The following is an 8249-nucleotide window of genomic DNA, read 5'->3' as shown; positions in this document are numbered from 1 at the left end:
TGCAGAGTGGCAGAATCACTACCACATCCACAGCCCAGCTGCTCACGGCAGCAGTGGTGGAAGGCAGAGAGCAGGCAGATTGCGCCCAATCCCTTGCCAGCTCTAGGCTGGCAGAGCAATCAGGGCCTGAATTGGGCCTGATGCCTAGTGGCACTGGCTAAGGCCAGCTCAGGATCCAGCGGATCCTTGGGCCAGCTTGGCTCTGTCCCCTCTATACCCTCAGAATTTCAAGGCTTTCTGCAACACTGCACTGGCGCAGATACTTCCAGCAGGTCTTCTGCCTGTATGTTTGGCAGGTAGAAGAGGGAGGTCATTGTTGATGGATTAACACTTAATTCGTTCCATTTACAGTGGCTGGCAGGAGGCCAGCTGAGCAGGTAGAAGCAAGTGGAGAGATGCCTGTGCACTATTCAAAACCCACATAGTCAGGAATACTTAGTTTGGCTTGTAGCCTGAAAGCTGTGGTTTCAAAGGGTTATGTGATATTATGTTACAGTTTATTTCTATGCCACCTTTTGGGCAAAAAGGCCCTCAAGGCGGCTCACAAAAAATAAACACGAATACAAAATACACATCAGAAAAGAACAATACAGTTTTCAAAAATTTAAATAACAAAATATTAACATTGTTAAAAAAGCAACAGCAATATATTTCAATAACAATCAGCACTTTCCTAATGTTTTGACGATGTCTACTACTTCTTACATCAATTCGTTATTTTCAGTTTATGTAACTTGTATTTCAGACAATGGATGTCATAGACATGAAACTGTTCCATGAAGCAATATACTGAAGAACTTTCATAAAGCACATGCTTAGAGAGAAGTAATACACTGAAGTTTTCACTTTGAGAACTGAAGGCAAAGCATGGTCTTGTGTTCTAACATGAAAATAAGAGTTCATCAAATCTAACTCAGTTGTTCTTCTGGCTTCATCTTTCAAAGATAAATAGGTGAAACGAACTGGTCTCCAAAAAAGTTTTTATTATTTAAAGAGATCCAGCAACATATGTCAACATGCACTGCTTTCTTGAACATCGATCCTTTCCATCTATCAGTTAAAGAGGCATTCTTCTGAAGTAATCAATTATTTCAGCCACTGAAGTAAAATCCTCATTTCCTTTCAGGCCAGTTCTTAAGAAGAACACTTTATCTTCTTGTTGATAACATATATGAATATTGTATACTTTGTCATTGTAAAGCACCATCAGGACATAGGGCTGCCCAAGATATTTTCTTGAGCTGTTTCTTACTTTAAAAAGTGCCATCCTGATTTATGTTCCTAAGAGCAATTTCTGCTTCTGACTGGGTGATATCAGCAGTATACCATTTCTGATTTAGGAGGGGCTGGTTATTTTTGTGGCACTGGTTCATCTCATCATTCTCACTTTTGGGAAACTGTATGATCTGTCTGCTAGGAATTGGTAATGGTGGTCTGCCATCAGCAGGGCCTTTGGAAAAGGTTCTGAAGTTATCACTTGGCTGGAAATGTGGTGGTAGTGATCCACTTGATGAAAAACTTTCTACACCAGGTGTCATCTGGTATGGCAAAAGGCTCTGTTTAGATTGTGGCTTAGGAGATCTGGAAGGAAATGTGTTAAAGCACTGCAAAGATGGCTGGGGAACTGGCCTTTGGGGAATGTCATCATCTTCCATTTCTGGCTTCTTTCTGATTGGTCTTTATGGGTGGTGGCATCCTTCTAGAGGCAGGATTATTTCTATCATATCTATAAATTGGTGGCACAGGAGGCTTCAGTAACTTTGCTCCCAGATATCTGATCTGATGGGAGAAAGACATTTCAGGAACTGCAATTTTGCCTGCTCTTAGGTTGTCCCTATCAAATGGTGGTACAGAATGATCCGGTGGGGGCTTTTTGGTTTGATACAGAGGAGGAGATTTAAAGGATTTGATGTTTTTTCTCTCTAATACTCTTATTATTGCTTGAAGGAGAATTGAAAGTTGGCCCAGTGCTTCTTCTTCCGGAAGAAGATTCAGGCCTTTTTGGTGGAACAGGAGGCAATGTTTTAGATCTATCTGTTGCAGATGTATCTATGTATTCTGAGGTGGCTGGAATTAAATTGGAAAAGAATACAACATTACTGTGTATGTCATCATCATTTGACAGTGAACGTTCATAATCTGCTTCAATGCAGTCTTGATCATTGGGTGTTTCATAGCTTACACAAACTTCATTTCCCTGGTCATCTGGGCTTTCATAATCACTTTCATCAAAGGATGACCAGCCATCATCCTCTTCTTGTCTATATTCTGTATTATCAGGAAACATCTGAGTATGTGTCCATTTTGAAAATAAACCTTTTCTTTCTTTATGTCAGTTTATTTCTTGACTTAGCTTGCTTAGAATTGGCATGCTTAGCTTTGGAAACTTGAATATTATTTTCAGACATGCTCAGAAATCTTTGTCCTGTTATGTTGTATTTCCTTACAGCTTTCTCACAGTCCTTGAAGTTTAAATCCCTTGAGTTGCTAGGATCCCTATTACAGCAACAGCCCAGCTCCAGAGCTAGTTAACCACGACACAATCTTTGCCCACAGAAGGCAAAGTTGTAGCTCAGTGATAGATCTTACATGCAGAAGATCACAGGTTTGGTCTCTGGCAACTCCAGGTAGAGCTGAGAAAGATTTCCTGTTTGAACCCCTGAGAGCCACTGCAAGCCAGTGTAGACAATATTGAGCTAGATGGATCATTGGTCTCACTTGGTATAAGACAGCTTTCATATTCCAACATACAATCACATAGAAACATTCCAATTTACCCCCAGAACATGAGTTTTATTTTAGATGAATGCATTTAAAGTTACTCTGCATTTGTGATTTTATTTAGATGTGTCTAAAATGGATCAATGAAGATGTTGAAGGTGTCATCATTAGTGAGATTAATTAGAATTTTGTATTATGCTGGAAGATAATCAATGTGAAATCTAAGAGAGAACTGGCAATCCCACCCCATATATATGGTCTTTCTAGTAAACGTCGCAAGACATCACCCTCAGAGTTGGAAACGACTCGCACTACAAGTGTGGGGACACCTTTACTTTTTTAACTGTTTTATTGATAATTTTAATGTCTTTTGTAAACCGCTTGCAGGTTTTTTACAATCAAGCAATATATAAATTTTAACAAATTAATGAAATGAAATAGTTTGGAACAGTGCCACTAGCAGACAACATGGACTATTATGCTGTTCTGATGCAATCCACATGGGAGTGAATGAATGCATCTCTTCCAGTGTACTTTAAGATTGCATCCTGCTGTGTAGTGGCGTTTCATGTCAAAAGTGGTGGTAGGAACTTTGCACAATTTCATTACTCTTAGCGTTCCTTTTATTGTCCCTGTCCCTCTACGTGACCACATGACTTTGAAGGTCTCATTGCTTAAGAGTGTACTAGGGTATAATAGTCAATTTCAATGGATTCTACTCAACTAAGTTTTACTCAGAGTAGACCCATTGAAAACAATGGACCTAAGTTAATAGTGCCCATTAAATTAAACAGGTCTACGGTCAATATGACTAACATTGGATACAACCCATTATCTTCTCCCCAGCATCCCAAAATGAAGGCATGACACAGTGAATGGGCTAAACTGTGAGTCACAATTCTATTTGTTTTTATCTCCAATGCACAACATTGTTAACTAGTTGAAGCCAGCTTCCCCTAAGTCACTGCTGGTATACTTCCTGAAATGGGTGAAAGCTAGCAGATAGGAGCAGATAGATCCAAAGGTGCCTTTACACTAGCAGAAAGCCACTTCTGCTTCTTACCTAGCTGAAGAGCATAAAAATGTGACCCCGAATTCAGAGATCTTTCATTCACACTTGCTTTTTTCCACATCTTTTCATGACTTGCTACATGCTCCAGGAGTCTGTATCTTCCTTATTCCTTTTAAGAATATAATGTTCCTTAAAGTGTAACATTGGCCCTGATAAATGATGGCAGTGCATTGAAAGAAGAGTTCTGCTAGTGCTTGCGCAAGAGTTCATGGAACAGCATGAATACATTTTCTACCCATAGTTCTTTGGATCCAAGCATGTGGCAGGAGCTGTACAGTAAAGATGCTTGATGCACCTTTGTGTGGAATGGAGTGAGTCCCACAGTTTAAGGACTGCCACAGAGAAAGCCCTAAGCTCTCATTCCATGACTTTTAAGGGTGGCAGAACGACTTCTGCTGATCTTAAAACCCAAGAGGTTCCATAGGGATGGAAGCAGTCTTTCAGATACTGATGCAAACAATGGGACCATGCAGATCAAACTCCCTTCCTGAGGCCAGTTGAGAAATAGTAACCAAAATATTCTTACTTGGCCTCTCTGGCCAACAACCAATCTTCACTGTCTTACATTGGGTAGGTGAGTGGAACTAAAGAGACCCGGCCAAGACACTTTGCTGACCAGACTGGCTTTTGAACATTATTGCAACTTCAGCATGGCCAACAGGACAGAACGCCTCTCCACTGCACCTGAGATCAGCCAGCTAGCTTAGGGAATGCAGAGTGGTGAGTGGCACACAGAGCTGGCTCTACTATTAGGCAGACTGAGGTAGCTGCCTCAGGCAGCAGATGCTGGAAGTTGCAGTAGCCCCCATCCATTCCCTCCTGAGTTCCCTAAGCTAGCCTACTCTGCAACCTCTAAGGTAGCCTGCTGCTCTCAGGTAGGTAGGGGATATTGTACCATTGCCAGAGTTGAAGTAAGATTCAACTGACAGTCCAGTCGGATTCGATACATGAGACATCTCATCCTTTGCCTCAGGCAGCAAAATGTCTTGGGTCAACCATGGATGCCTTGCACACACAGCTCTGTCCTTCAACATGAATTGACCTCTCTTCATTCCCCACCCCCAGCATCTGTTGCCTGAAGTGGCTGCTTCACTCTGCCTATTGGTAGAGCTGGCTTGGTATGGAGATGACCAATGCCCCTTAATATACCAAAGTCTCTCCACCCACAAACTGGGCTAGGGAATGTCACTATAGCAACACAAAATGTTTTGCCAAGGAAGGAAAACTTTATATCTCATGATATCTTCTACAAACACAAATTCCTTTAGCAATGCAGATGATCATGTATTATTCTTATACGAGAATGTAAAAATCTGTGGTAGTTTCTATGTGACTCTTTTTGTAGAGTCTTTTTGTGATACACCAACAAGACTTTTTGTTCACATTTTAACTTCAATCCCACCACCCTCCATTATACGCCATTTGTACAGTTTAGTGCTCTAAAGAACAATTTCTTCCAATCCTTTAGAAAATAGTCTACCTGAAATACAGGCTCAGAGATGGAGTCACTTCTCAGCAGTTCACTTGGAGTTACCTTTCACCTGGCTGCTGCAGAAATCCTAATTCCCCACCCACTAGACTTCAGGAGGTCCAACATTCTGAGTTCAGAGTCGTACTCTAATACTTTAGGAAACATGACTCTGTCACCCTCAGTCTTCCCCTGACTACATTTCTGTTCATTTCAGAAGCCAATTCAGATTTGTCCTCCTCCTTCAAATCTGTCTATGAATCTGCAGCCTTTTCTGCACTTCTCTGACCTCACTCACCTAGCAGCCCATTGTCTTCTTCTAATCTTGGCCTTCTGTTTGTATCCACATTTTAGTGTCCCCTGTAACTTGTCGCTTCTCTACTTTCCTGGAATGATCTTCCTCTCAGTCATTCCCCTTCCTCAGACATCCCCTACAAAACCCCTTTAGGCTAGCCCACTAGCTGCATTGCTCTGATCATTTTTGTGAGACCAGCAAACAGTGGGATCTGAAGGCAGTTTCCTTTCCGACTGCAGCAACTGCTTTGCCCCCTTGTATCTACTGAAGAAGTGCAGCTGATTCCATATCACACTTCTCTTAGTAATAATCACATGGAAAGATGGCATCTGTGTCATGCAGAAGAGAAAAGCAGCGTGTGAGGAAAAAAGAAGGTACTGCTGAGAGATAACTTTGTACCTTTTTCCCTTTGTCAAAGCCAATGTACCATTTAAAAATAATTAATGTCTCTATTATCACATTTATTATCTAGTATTGAGAGTGTTCAGGGTGTTCCTGTAACACAGAGCTTTGTGTTTCTCCCCTTTGTGTTTTCCATAGACTGTAGTGTATATCAGAGAAAAACTGGTAATTGTCTGACATTAATAAAAGGGAACCTGTGTCACTGAAACAGCATCTCCTAGGCTGGAGTGCTCAGGTCCCAATGCTTGTGCAATACAGGTTGAATGTGAATGACCTTCTAATGAGCATAACTTAGGGCTAAACAGGATGCATGAACGCATCAAGTTTTTTTTTTCTTATAAGTAACAGCCATGGAGGAGGGTAGTCTTCAGGCTTGGTACTGTGGTACATCCTGCTTGTATTAATTAGTTTTATTTGTTACAATATCTGGATACTAGATACCATTGTACTCTGAACCTTTACTTTCCATGACTGGTTGTGTCCTGCCAGGAAAGACTGACAGCGCTTCACTGAGAGAGAGGCTTGCTCCTGTTTAAGAAGGTGATGAGGATATTGTGATGTTCCTATATTAATGTATATATGGTAAGTGTTGGTTGTTTAGAAGATACATGGTAAGTGGAGTGAAAGAGGAGGGGGAGTGAATGGGCAGTAGAATGCTAGATGATTGGCTGAGTGTTTAAAATGGCTGAACGTATAAAAGGAAGAGTGAGAGTGGAATCTGGGGGGAGAAGAGAAAGAGTGAGTTGTTTGGTGGGTTTGAGAGAGTGGTTTGCCAGGAGAGAGTGGAGAAGGAGGGGGGTGGAGTTCGGATTAGTATTGAGTAAAACCATATGCTTATGTGCCTTAAGAAGAAATCTTGTTAATCTTGTTAGCTTTGTTATCTTTAATAAATACTTAATTTGGTTTACCAAAGGCCTGATCCTTGGCTGGGGTTTCACAGACCAGAAGGGAGGGTAAGGTAATGACCAAGGCTGAAGGGGAACTGTAACAAATGGTGGCAGCGGTGAAGAGAATAGCAATACCAGTATTCAGAGTCTCTGGGAATACTAGTATTAGGACGTGACTGGTGGTTGCCTAGCAGGGGGATCTGTTGAGATCTGTGCTAGAGCGGGGAGAGAAACAATAAAAAAGGACAGTCCGGACTGGTGGAGTCCCTGGTGGTGCCTAGTGACAGGCAGTAGCCACGCGCAGGTAGGAACCTGACAGGGAGAGCCAGGGAAGGGCGTCACAGATATCCCTGCTCAACAAGCATTCTTTGATTATTTTAGGTAGATCGAAATAGTTATAGACAAGACTCCCATTTACCATATTTTAGGCAAGATGATATAGTAGTTGGGTTTCTGATCAATGGCAACTTCTTTTAGATAGTTAATTATCTGGATACATTTCAATTTGAATCCCAGCCTGGTTGAGACAGAAAGGGGCGTGTGACTCTGTTGATTCCTTGTTGAGCCCTTGGTGGCTTTTGATATCATCAATCATGGTATACTTCTGCAATGACTGGCAGAGTTTATGGACTGGTAGCACTACTCTGCAAAGTTTCCGTTCCCATATCTTAAGAAAAGATTCAGATGTTGATGAATGGAAGCTATCCCATGGAATGCACTTTCTTATTTCACCTGCTATTTATTATTTATTTATTTATTGTTATATCCTGTCCTTTCTCCCAGAAAGCTGCTGGGAGAGGTTGTGCAAGGATTTGGAGCTGAAGGTCCTTAGCCTATTAATTACAACAATTAATGTTTCTCCTTTTGCTCTAACCACACTGAAGCAGTGATACCCCTGAAGGCAGTGATGAGTTGGATGAGGGCTAATAAACTGAAAATTAATTCAGATAAGAAAAGGTTGATGGTGAGTAGACCAAATGACTGGGAATTTGGTGTCAAGCCTTTCCTAGATTAGGGTTCCGATATGGTCTGATTGGCTGAGTTGTGTCTGAATTCTGGTCATGCCATCTGATGCTTTGTTTAGGTCATCTTTTCCCTTGAATTCCCAGCTTGTTGTTGTTGTTGTTGCTTCTTCTTCTTCTTCTTCTTCTTCTTCTTCTTCTTCTTCTTCTTCTTCTTCTTCTTCTTCTAGCAAGTCTCTAAGCTCTGGAGATATGAGTATTCTGCCCAATCATTTAGTGAGAAGCAAGCTCACTCCCACCTCCCACTGTAGCTGCCAAATGAGAGAAGTGGCCAGGTACTATTGACATATAAAGGGATATTTTGCATATATTCATAAAAAAATGAACAGACAAGAGTAACAGTTCAACTGTCTGGAGGTGGAACTTTCAGTTCCTTTTAAAG

At 41.4% G+C, this 8249-nt stretch overlaps 1 pseudogene; it reads right to left on the bottom strand.

Annotated features, from left to right (window-relative positions):
• Positions 1 to 988: 988 nt before the first annotated feature.
• LOC133376697 (lymphocyte cytosolic protein 2-like) lies at positions 989 to 3854 on the bottom strand (annotated as a pseudogene).
• Positions 3855 to 8249: the final 4395 nt, after the last annotated feature.

The sequence above is a fragment of the Rhineura floridana genome, chromosome 1 (assembly GCF_030035675.1).
Source record: "Rhineura floridana isolate rRhiFlo1 chromosome 1, rRhiFlo1.hap2, whole genome shotgun sequence".
NCBI classification, from domain to species: Eukaryota; Metazoa; Chordata; class Lepidosauria; order Squamata; family Rhineuridae; genus Rhineura; species Rhineura floridana.
This window is presented reverse-complemented; position numbering and strand designations above follow the sequence as displayed.